General features: G+C 36.5%; 1 protein-coding gene across 1 annotated transcript in view; it reads right to left on the bottom strand.

Moving 5' to 3' along the window:
• LOC102694707 (cadherin-22) overlaps positions 1-11,478 on the bottom strand; it is a 288,857-nt gene extending 277,379 nt beyond the window's left edge. Inside the window, exon 1 of the mRNA XM_006639486.3 lies at positions 11,292-11,478. The gene's annotated coding sequence lies outside the window, so the exon portion shown is untranslated. The remainder of the gene's footprint in view (positions 1-11,291) is intronic.
• Positions 11,479-12,458: the final 980 nt, after the last annotated feature.

The following is a 12,458-nucleotide window of genomic DNA, read 5'->3' as shown; positions in this document are numbered from 1 at the left end:
GGTTGCATGGTTAGAAGGAATTCCTCACCAGTGTGAAGTAAAACTAAATTACTTTGCACTGGTGAAGTCCAAAAACTAGATACCATGCGGCTAAATACCATAATACACTATCCACTGTACAAAAGAAAGAGTAGACTACCCCTTTTCAATTTGACTGACAACGTTCTGGTACCAGGCCTACCACTGAACCCGTTGCATTGTAGACTGCTAATTTAAAAACAATTTTACTGAACATTAACTGACATTGTTTTCCTATCCAGTAAGTTATATATTAAAATTACTTGTTTTTCAAGCTCCTTGATTATTTGGTTTTTGTTCTGGTGTTAGAGGAACTTCAAAGTGACATCTTCTAAGTAAAAAAAGCAGAAGGGCAAATTATATGTTCTTTCAGTCCCAAAATCCCTGTCTTTCAGTTTAATAAGGGAACTTATTAAAACAGCTGATAAGAATGTATCGTGTGTTTGCAGAAAGTAAAGCAGTGATTAGCATTGCTACAAGGATATTTAAATACATGAATTCATTGTAATTATGCAATGCAGTCATTGCCAGTAGATTAGTAAGTTTAACTGACATTAGCTTTTTCCCTTACCACATTTTAAAGGAGATATTTTCAAAGATGCTACCAAAAAAAACTTAAAACTGCGGCTTCTATTTCCAATCAAATGCATTACCTGCTGAAGGATCAACCATAACCTCCAGCAGCGTCACAGATATCCCATGGGCATCGTGATCTAAGACTTGTTCTGATGTGTCAGAGGGGTTATCAAACTTCTGCACAAAGTGTGAATTTAGAGTACTCTTGTAAAAGAAAAAATGCGGGCTGTCATTATACCTTCACGAAACATGTCAATTGAAAAACACACAACAACAATGTGGTATGAAAAAGCTAAAAGCTGGTGGCAAAATGTATGAAAGGGTAGGAAACTTTTGAAAGAGCACAATCTTAGCTGTAGGTACAGTACAGGTACTTGCTGCTGAAAAAGAACTGGTGGTCCCCATGCCACCCCCTCCTATATTAATAATAATAAAAAAATCTTTACACTTCCAGTATATATAGTAGCACTTTTCTGGACACATCACTTTACAGGTAATGGGGACTCCCCTTCACCACAATCACCAAAATGTGCAACACCCACCTGGATGATGCGATGGCAGCCATAGTGCCCCTGTGGGTGTGTGTGTACTCTTGTCACTATAGTGGGGCTTTAGGACCCACACAGACCTACTGTGTGTGGAACCTCCTGTTCCCTCTAATACCTCTTCCAACAGCAACCTTAGTTTTTTTCCAGGAAGTCTCCCATCCAGGTACTATCCAGGCTCACACCTGTTTAACTTCAGTGGGTTGCCAATTGAGAATTTCAGGGTGATACAGCTACTGGCAGGTACAGGAGGGATCGTTTGATCACACAACAATCCCCAGTATTAGTGTCCCACCCATGACTCTTACATTACACCTCATTCTCACCCACTGGCTAAGCAATGGGAAAGTGATTTCACATGGAGTGATTTGTGACCCTCAAGTGTTAGATTTTATTATGTGTACAGTTACTCGTTTTGTTCAATAGCCGAGGTGCAAATTAAGTTTATGTTAAACAGAATTAAAATTTAGGACCAGTACATCACATTATGTAGTGATTTCTTCACTGAAAAAGAAATGCTGTCATAAAAAATGAAAAGGCTTCCATAGTTTAATTGCACTCATAATTGCCTTTATGAGAACTGTAATCTGATGTGTGACAAGTGTAAGTTTAATTGTCTTTTGAATGCATCTGCATGTGTATTCTGTTACATTTTAAAGGGCTAAAGTATATTTTATTTTACATGTCATGTAGTAACATCATTTATTAAGTGACAAGACAGCTTGTCCAATGAATGTTTGGCTATTTATTTCAAAGTTGCTCATCTAGTACTGTAGCTGTCATCTAGGATGCAATGAGCAGCCCTATTTCTAATGTTTTTGAGTGTGATTCTCAAACTCAGTTATGTATAGTAGTTTAGACAGGGCCCTGCTTAAAACCTCTTCTGAAGAAGAACTGTATACCTCTTTAGGTAAGACATACACAATTTTTCTATCATAATCCTAGATTATCATGATCTTGGGTTGGTAACACACTGTAAGTTTAAAGGCAGTAGACATCAGCTATCCCCCTGACTTTCAATCAAGCTACTGAGTTAAACAACACAATAAAGCTTCCACAATTTGGGATCATGAAGCAATGTGCACCTTTAAACTATAAGAAAAAGTCAAACAGTTTAATTAAACTTTTAGGTCTTTTTATCAATAGATCCTAAAGTCTTGTCTATAATGAGCTGTTTATCAGCTTACTACAGACAGTTGAAAAAGTTACCACCCAAACGAGGGCTACAGACGTACAGTAGACATCGTCAGATAACAGTTTAATTAAACTAGATTTTTTTTTATCTCTTGAAGTAGAATTGTGTTTTTTTTTTTATTTTAATTGCCTTGTAAAGCACTTTTCTCCCTACGACCAATTATGTCACAAAACTTGTACGTCCCTCGAAGATCATAATTTGCATTCAGGATTTCCAACACATACAGTACTGTAGATCTTCAGTATGTCCCAAATTAACAAAGTACAGTAATTGATAAAACTAATGGGAAAGAATGATCTTGAAAAGCCTGCTGTGGTTGAAAACAAAATTTAAAAGTAAGAGAAGCAAGTAAGGGTCCTCAAGCAGGAAAAGGTGCTTGGGACTTGATTGTCTTGCTTTTCTGTTCCCACTGCATCTTCCGCTCCTCAATTGAACTGTTAATTTGCTTAATGAGACATAAATTGTTTTTAGCTCCTAAAAGATGGAGATCTGAAATGACTATATTTATATGTTTCTGATAATTGAAAAGACTTTAAAGGTCCCAACCAAGCAGATATAATTGGCAGCTCAATTATCTTAATTGATATAGACTTAAATGCATTCCTTCATTATTTTATATTATTAAATCATTAAGTTTGTAGTTTGTAATTTATAAAAATTATTATACTTTAAAAGATTTTTAGTTTCTGATTTGAGTGAACATTATGAAGGATTTTTTAACAAGTTTTCCACAAACAGGAAGAATACAATAGCATTTTAAATCATCATGCACTGAACTGCTACATCTTATTGCTGTTAAAGGTAGACCATTAAAATGTTTGTCCAAAGATGGCACGCATACAGTGTACTACTACTATGAAGTGGCCTGGGCAGCAATAAGAAAATGGACAGTATATACAGTACATGTCTGCAGAGATTACTGTGTTCTGCATGTTAATTTCTTAAAGTGGCTTTGTGTGCCATTTACTGGCAATCTATCTGACATAAAATTAACAGGAGAATACTTAATCCATCAGAAACTCTCTGAGGTGCAATAACTATTGTTATCAGAGACCAGATTAAACCCTTATAAGATTTGGCAGATTGCTAGCTGTGAAATCTTTGTATCCTATATCGACTATAGAGGTGATGGTGAAGGCTATTTTTTTTTTAAATCAGCCAAGGCAGCCCACATGAAAGATAGATTTTCTTTTATCCCATTGTACTTTCTTATGAACTCTTAAAATGGATTGAGCACCTGGAAAGGCTTTGTGAAATGTGCCCCAGGTCCACAATGTGTCTTGCAAAAATAGAGGATTTACAGATCATTGACTCGCTAGTTATCTCTCATTGACAACCCCCTACTGGCAACATCATTACACCAGACCACTTAATTAAAGGGAAGCTTCTGATAGCTGTGAAAAATTAAGAGGACATCATGGTGAGGGAGACAATCAATAATTTCAAGAGATAGCATTTAAATAGATTGTCCTTCCTCCGAAAACAATCGCCTGTCTGCAGTCTTCTTTTTCTGAGCTTTATGAATGCCGTCAAGCAATAAAGAAAATCATTTTTTTTCTCCATTTATTTTTTAATAAGCTGTTCCATTGAAGGACCCAGGGTCTCTGCAAATTTCTGAGCAGTATAAAAATATACAATGGTAGAAGAGCACACTGTCATGAAGTGCACTTAAATCCATCTACATTTATCTGTTCACAATTATCTTACTCAAATCGGAGGATAACTCCGGCAATTTGTAATAACTTTAGATTTCCTTTTCTGAAAAGGTTTTAAAGTCCCTTGAATGACACAATCTCAGATTAATCTGACTCGCAACAGAAAAGAATGAGCCGTGAGGAAAAGACATGTTTGAATTCTTTTCTTAGTCACTCCAGTACAAAATTTCTTTCCTTCTCAAAGTAAATGCTGAAATGCAAAGGTAGATCTAGTGCAAGATGCACAAAACAGATTTGTTTTCTACTTAAACACACTTTTGGAATTACATATTTAGCTTTATTAGGAAAACGAACAACTGAATCTACAGAAAACACACCCAACTTGGTAAAAAGCAACCATGTATTGTACTGCCAAAGCCTGAGATAACAAAAAGAAATGTGGCATACAGTACATGTATACAAAAGTACGATTCCTCTTTTAAAGAGAGCAAATTAATGCATTGTGGATTGAAGCTGGGAAGAAAGATGACATCCACATCTAATAATGCTCCTGCTATACATTTTTCACTGGACAAAAATGAAATCCACTTCCAAATTGCATTACACTGAAATTGTTTTGGCCAGCATCTACTAAAACAGAATTAATAATGGGTTTGCTTTGCTTCCACCAAAGGTACTGAAAAACACATTAATCTAAATATCTAAATAATAATGTCTGTATACAGTAAAAGATGTTCATTTAAGTCCATATGCAGAAGGTACAGTGTTTCCAAAAGTGCTGTGGGTGTTTGGCACAGCACTGTTTCAAGTGAAGATACTGCAGTCTAAGACAGTGGAAATAAGTGGAGCAGGGGAGTGCTTACTTACCTAGAACTGCATTCTCTTCACATTATCAATCCACCTACACTCTTGAGCACCAGACTGAATTAGTCATTTACTTAACTAGAAATATTTAACACTGTTTTTAGTTTTCAATCATTTGTACACCTAAGCCGTATGGAAAGCCGTTCTGGAAACCATGAAACATCTGTCATCTCTTCATTTCCCAGTTCTTTAGCAACACAAAACTGTCATTTTACATCTTCGAGGGAGACAAAAGTATGAACCTGGAATGTAAGAAATAGTATTTAACATTTTTGAAATGTTATCATAAGATTTTTGAAAACAGGGTTCTCTTGTCCGGGTTTGTTCCTTTTTTGGATCTTGTGGAAAATTACCTCTCAGGAAAAAAAGTGCTAAATTAAACATCTCTAAAGCATAAGAATTAAAACACCTTTAAAAAAGACTAAGAAATTATTTTGCAGCGGGAAACATTTTAGCTGAAGTAAACTGTAAAGTGAATTTTCTTTTCAAACTACAGAAAAGTATTGTATTGATTATTTAGTTCTACTACAGTAGTTTCCATTCTGATGTCTTCTTTCACATTAGCCTTGGAGGTCTGTTAGTGATAATGCACACCACAGTCAAACTCTTACAGATTTATTAGAAGTAACAGGAGTTGCTGAGGTCCATAATTCTTAAACTTAGAACTTTGGACTTTTCTCTGATTCTCCCAATGATTACTGTACATAGTTGTCAGTGTTTTGCTCTGGTGTTCAGTCAGCTACCAATGCCAGTAAAGTGTAAGCATTTATCTGAAACAAATTTACAAAGTGTGAATTCATTTGAAAATTGTGTATTTTGGAAAACAATATACAATTAATTTGGGAAAATATATCATTAGAATACCCAATAGTGATACGTTTCATTTTTTAATAACCTATTTATTAAGTAGTCAAATTATACACATTCTTTTTGGCTAAACCCATCTATCAGAGGGATGAATACATTTGGAGCCAACCATACTGGAGCAAATGCTATCTAAAAATATCCCAATATCCTTTTAAATTGACCCATCTAATGACCGAATTAACTGTAGCTACATTTTATTCTGATGAACACAATTAGAGCATTTAGCTACAGTAGGTTATGATCACAACTGATGGCCAACTTTAACTTACACTGAAAGTGGGCCATCCATCTGAACTTACATAAAACCAATCATGCTTCTCCCAGTCTTAATGGACACTGGGGGAGTTTCCTTGGCACTATAAAGGTGAACTGACCTCTGCCAATTTCCTATCATCTGTGCCTATAACAGCATGATTGCTAATGCTGCCATGTGCTTGCGTTATTAAACAGAACTTTATCTCTGTGGACTCTTGCCTCTAAGATTCTCAAAAGAGAGGTTTGAATATGAAATGAATGATCATTTTGTTAGGAAAGCCCTGCGGAATTGGAGTAAAGTGGCCATCAATCAGAGAGCCGAATGCCCAAATATTTCCACTCAGCTGACTTTGTTGCATGAGAAAAGAATGGCATAAAAGTGGGAGAGACAGTGAACTGAACATCAAAACTCAGAGAGTGGGTATTCAAAGCTGGTGACGAGTTGCTTTGAGGAGAGCTTTTCAGAAAGCCAGTTGTCTCACTAAAAAGAAACAGATTTTTTTTAGCTTTTTAGTCAACACCAAAGCTAGCTGCTATTTTCTAAACTAGCGGTAAGCCTTCAAAATGCAAAATTAAACAAGATTTAATACTGGCAGGAAGAGAATAAATTAAATAGTTGTTGTTCTCTTAAATGGCTTTGGATTACTTTGGTGATTTTTGGTAATTTAGAAAACTAAGAGCATGTTTACATTTAAGCAAAATGCATTGCAAGGTTTCCTGAAGGTCTTTAAAGACCCAGTCTTCAGTCTTCATTGAAGACTGAAGCACTAAGACAGCAGAGGAGGAGCAGCTGGTGTCACAACCAGAATTTGTATTTCTAGGGGATGACCACGATGAAAAGGATGAAAGGAGAGCACAAGAAAATGAAATTAAAGGACATGACATTAAAAAATAAAACTGGTACAATTCAAGCAGATGCCTCTCAACAGGGGAACTGCTTGAAACCAAGCACTTTTGGAGTCAGTTCAAAACTACAGTTCAAGTAAATAAAAGATGTTATTCATAGATCCTAGCCAGGATATTTCAGGTCTCACTTAGAATGGGAATAGTGTCTGAAGATGTAACAAAAATGTATAAAAAGGAGATTAGAAGTGACCTAAGAAACTAAGTTTAAATACTGTATGTTTTAATGGCATTTTAAAAGACAACTAAGAGATTTTTATCAGGGAGAAATATGGAACATGCTTGAATTCTTTGAAGCAACAATCATAGTAGATAAATCCATCCATCTATTGTCTAACCACTTTATCCTATTCAGGGTGAAAGGCAGGAAACACCCAGGTCTGGACACCAGACACCAAATACAGATACTCACACTCAAACCTAGTGTACACCTACAGCAGGACCAATTTTCCCCCAAGCCCCTTAACCTACCAGTACAGTTTGGTTTTGAACTGTGGGAGGAATCTGGAGCACCCAGACAAAACCCACGCAAACACAGGGAGAACATACAAACTCCAGCAACAATAACCACTGTGCCACCGTGCCTCCCAATAACTGATAGCATATGACAGATTTGCAAGAAGTTGGACACGAAAGGGATCTGGGTGTGGATTCACATTCCTCTATGTCATCATGAAGGCGATCTGGGTTAGAAATAAAAAAGCATGCAGAATGCATCAGCATATGCTGTATCTTAAAATGTATTTATGTAGATTTAATAGAGTGGATATTTAAATCCACAGTTGTTAAGTCCACAGACCTCATCATTTCCGCTGTAAAAATGTTTAGTTCTGGACACCATGCCACAAAAGTACATTTATTATAACTTTAAAATTAGCTCAAAATAGAGCAAAAATAATGATTATTGGTCTCGGAGGACTGACAGTTACAGACAGATTAAGGGAACGAACTCTCCAAACAAAGCAGACTAAGAGCTTTTGTTCAAATACAGTGTATCTAATGGGTTAACAAAGGAGGCTACTTCTCACTCAATTACAAAACAAAGACAAAGGGTCACAGTTTGGGAGCTGAACTAGAATTTAGGATGGAGGACGGGGAACCCTTCTTTACACCAAGAGTTGTGGAGGTCTGAGACAGGCTTTCCAGGCAGCTAGGTTTGAAGCCTAAACTAAGTGAGATTTTAGGTTTACTTAGATACTAAACTACCAAATGAACAAGATGGGCTAAATGTGTTCTTACACCACTGTCAGTAGAATTCTATCTGGTACTTTGGAGGCAGCTAGAACATGAGTATACCCACACAATCATGCCATGGTTTCTCAGCCTGGGACTTCAAGCCCCTGAGCAAGGGAACAGACCGTCCTAGTGGAGCCGTCACCCTCTGATCCTATCTTAACTGCAACAATTATTTCCCAGACTGCTCAGAGTACTGCTGTTGTATATTGTAGACAAAAGATCATTAGTAGTATATGATAGAATAGATCAGTTTTAAACAAACTTAAAAGAAAATGTCACTAAATACAGTTTGATACTATACAGTATACATACTGTATATACTGTATTAGACTGAAAAAGGATCATATATACCAGATTAAAATTTCTAATAGTTTCCAGCAACTGCATGTACAATATGTAGCCTATTCAATTATTTTAGAGATTCGTTTTTCTTCAGTGACTAGTTCTTAGACCTACAGTAGATCTTGTAACATTCGCTTTCATGCTGAGTACAAATATATATATATATTAAGGGTTTATATTTTATCAACTAAAACTGCAAACCCAAAAGAAAGACGTTTTTAAATGATATCCCTAATCTGATATCTCTTATTTTATCAATGGGAAGGAATCTTCTTGTCATGTTTTCTTGAGGTACCGGTCACATTTTGGAGTGCTCGGATCTTCGCTACTTACTGTACCTGAGCCGCTGTCACAAGAAAGAAAACCTCGCGTTTGTCTGACTCTCTTTATCTATCCCTTGACTTAGCATGTCGAAATTCAGACCTTGATACGCCTGGAAATGGGAAATTCAGCTACTCTGCGTTATCGCGGGTGACGGATGAATACTTCTGGGGAAGGCAGCGATAAGAGTGTTTTTAAGCTGTTCTGTATGCAAAAGAACAAGGCAGCGCATCTTTTTGTAGACAACTTTGTCGCTTACCTGCTCCGATACAAATGTGAAATTAGCTCATGTGAGACTCTTTGAAAACTTACACCTTTGAATTCATTGTAAGACTGACTTCCCTTATCGAAATCTCTTCATTCCTAGCCTATCTTTCAAGATTTATAACATTTAATAGAAGTGCCCATTAGAACACTTTTTTATGCTGCATCTTAATAATCGGGAAGAAACTAACCCAGCATAAAATTGTTTCAATCCCGGAGGGAAATAACGGTCATAGATGTATATAAAATAAATGCTAAATATTTTACTTAATGAAGTATTCATAAGCGTTATGTGTGTCTTATCTTAATTTTTCCCTCTTTATTGGAGGGCAGTATGCTCACTCCAAAAATAATATAATCAAAAAATCTATTAGATTTGTATATGCTGTATTTATGAGTAATTGTTGTGAAAAAGACAATTGTTGTGAAATCAACAGCTACATAAATGCTTATTTAAAATGAGAGCATGTATGTGTCGATGCAGGAGACGCTTGTTGCTTTATACTGTAGCTGAGCGCTTTGCCACAAATCGCAGATGATCCGCTGTGTCTGGACCGCAGAGTGCTGAGAGAGACAGACGCACATACTGTACTGTAGGTTCCCTGCTTTACTAGAGCAACTCTGCGCTCTCACAGTGTGCACATACTGTACTGTATGACTTGAGACTCAACTTTAACTAGAAAAATAGAAATGTAGTTTATGCATTAGCTGGCAACAATAAAGAAAGTTCGTCATTGCGCGATAGCTTGGTAAAGATGCATTAGGTTGTTTCTTGAAGCGTTACTACCTCTCCACAACCATTTGCATAGGGTATACCGTTCTGGATGAGATTTGTGCAAATCCAGCAATTTCACACACCAAAAATTTTAAAACGTGTTAATTTATTAGCACCCACCTGATACTTCAGACAGCCTCAAAAGCTATTCAGATAGATCTAGGGAACTATTTAATTACTCGTTTAATTTTTTGTCTACTTTCCTAAACCTCGATATTAAAAATAAAAAAACCTATGTAATGTACTATTAGAGGTACTAGCATATACTGTAGATATAAATATGGACAATTTTGATTATGTATACACTTAGTATGCTACAACATTAATCGCTCTCACGAGAACGCTGCAGTACAGTAAATATTACGCGAAAATAATCATTCGGTGGACGAAAACTGACTTTTAAAACGCATACTGTAAATACAACACTTCACATGATTCTTGAAAACGTCATTAAATCTAACTAAGCATATTAACGTCACGTTATTTACAAAGAAAACAATATTATACCATTTTATGGTATGCAAGTCAGGAAGAGTTACTAGTGACTAATGTCATGCAGAATGTTGTGATACAGGACGTGTGAAGATTTTCGAAATATTTCGTAATTGCTTTAAAATGAATACACTTACTGTATGTTACAAAGTAACATACATTTCAGAAGCTCATCGGTGTTCTTATCCAGATTTCATGAACTTCTTTTAAGTGCTGAAAACAGCATCCTCAAACTAAAAAAAAAAAAACACTTTACCCACAGCAGCACACATTTAAGAAAACCCTTGTAACGGATGCTCCAGCTATACCTACAGTAGCTTCTTGTTTACAACCTCATATACTAATTGCACAATCCTCGCATCAGTGGAAATGTTAGCATCACCTTGCAATCGCATAGCACTTCTTAACTTGCCCTGTAATTTCGGAGGGAGTATTTCGATTCCAGCAGTAACATCAGGCTAACTGTAGCAGGCTTGCAAACAGCTGCGTATTACCGGTATACTAAACTGCAATAAAGTTTTGGGTCGCCTTCCAAAGAGCAAAACTACCCAGTATAACTACTGTAACAGTTGTGAATCACTCATTTGTCTAATTAAAAAACGGACAACTTGCCAGCAACGTATTTTTTTTAATTTTATGACACTTTATTAATATTATATTCAATGTGACAAAATGTATTTACGTACTTCTGTACTTGACTGTCCTATTTCTATAATTATAATAAAATATTATTAAATACACTAACTCTTTATACTGTATAAATGGATGATGAACTGAAACTACTGTATGCCAAATTCTTTTACATGTATATTTTAACACAACTCTAGATTCAGTTGCCTCAACGAAAACTTCTAGCATTCAACATCATTTCCAATTGATCTCGATACGGCTGTACATTCGTACACTCGATACGGCTTATTCTTTTAAAAACCAATAAATAAGAAGCTGGATTTTTTTTTTGTAAAAGCGAAGGTACTTCTTACCTTTCGTTATTACCCAAGGGAGTTTGAGTCACTGGTAGAAAGAGCTCCGTTACGACTCTCCGCGGGTAGTCACTCCTCAAGCCGACCAGCTTTCCAAAACTGTAGGATCCCTTTGCGCCGCGATGGAAAGAAACACACGGGGAGACCTACACGCTCCTATTCCTCCTGCAGCCAAGCTGGTATTGGAGAGACCTCTCCACGAGCTAGAAGCAACTTGCAGCGAGCGCAGCAAGACCAGCCCCTTGTGGCGAAGGAGAGAATGCAGAGAGAGGGAGGGGAGAGCGGTGCTTCACTGTTCCGGTAGCTATTAACCATTTTTTTCTGCAACACGGGCACCGTGGGCTTCAAGCGTGGTCTGAATTGCAAATTGGATGATTTAAGCAGGGTGGAAGAATCCCAGTGCAGTTGGAAATGTGAACATTTGCGAAACGTCTGACAGCGCGCACACGCACAGGTGGCAGTACAATACAAAGACAGGTCAAAATGTTTGCAACATCTACAAGGGAGATATTCAGAAAATGCAGATCGATTAAAACGTAGAAACTGATAGATAATGGATAGATAAATTGATAATCAGATACTTGTATAAGATTGATGAAAACAACATCACCTGTCATTTCTATATTCTGGTGAACTCACTTGAAGGCTATTCGTCTCTGGAGACCCATACATAAGTCATGCACATACTGTACTGTATGTAATCCATGTTTGTTGTTCCTAAACCTGTAAATACTGTACTGATAAACATACTGTACCATCATCACCACATGAGATCACTCATATGGGGATCTTTGCTGGCAGGTAGTCTTAAAAAGAGCAGTCCAAAACCTATACAAATATGATAAAATATGGCCTAACAAGTTCTTGGCAACACATTGTGCTGTACATTTACGTTGTCACCAATCTTAATAGTAGTGTATGTCCACATTCATAATTACAAAAATACCAGGATACCATACCTGTAGTTGCTTGTCAAATTTCACATTTGAGCTTACAATACAGTATGTTAAAGCTACTCTCATAAAGCACTTGTAACCCAATTCTTCTTTTCATCTAATAAGAAAGTACAATCACCCTGTGAATTACAAAGCAATTCCCTTAGGAAAGTATTGTAAAAAAATGCTCCACTCAAAATATGTCTATACTGATCTTAGAACAATAAAAGTT

Source organism: Lepisosteus oculatus, chromosome 16 (assembly GCF_040954835.1).
Source record: "Lepisosteus oculatus isolate fLepOcu1 chromosome 16, fLepOcu1.hap2, whole genome shotgun sequence".
Classification (NCBI taxonomy): Eukaryota; Metazoa; Chordata; class Actinopteri; order Semionotiformes; family Lepisosteidae; genus Lepisosteus; species Lepisosteus oculatus.
Note: the sequence above shows the minus strand (reverse complement) of the source record. Positions and strands in the feature narration are given on the sequence as shown.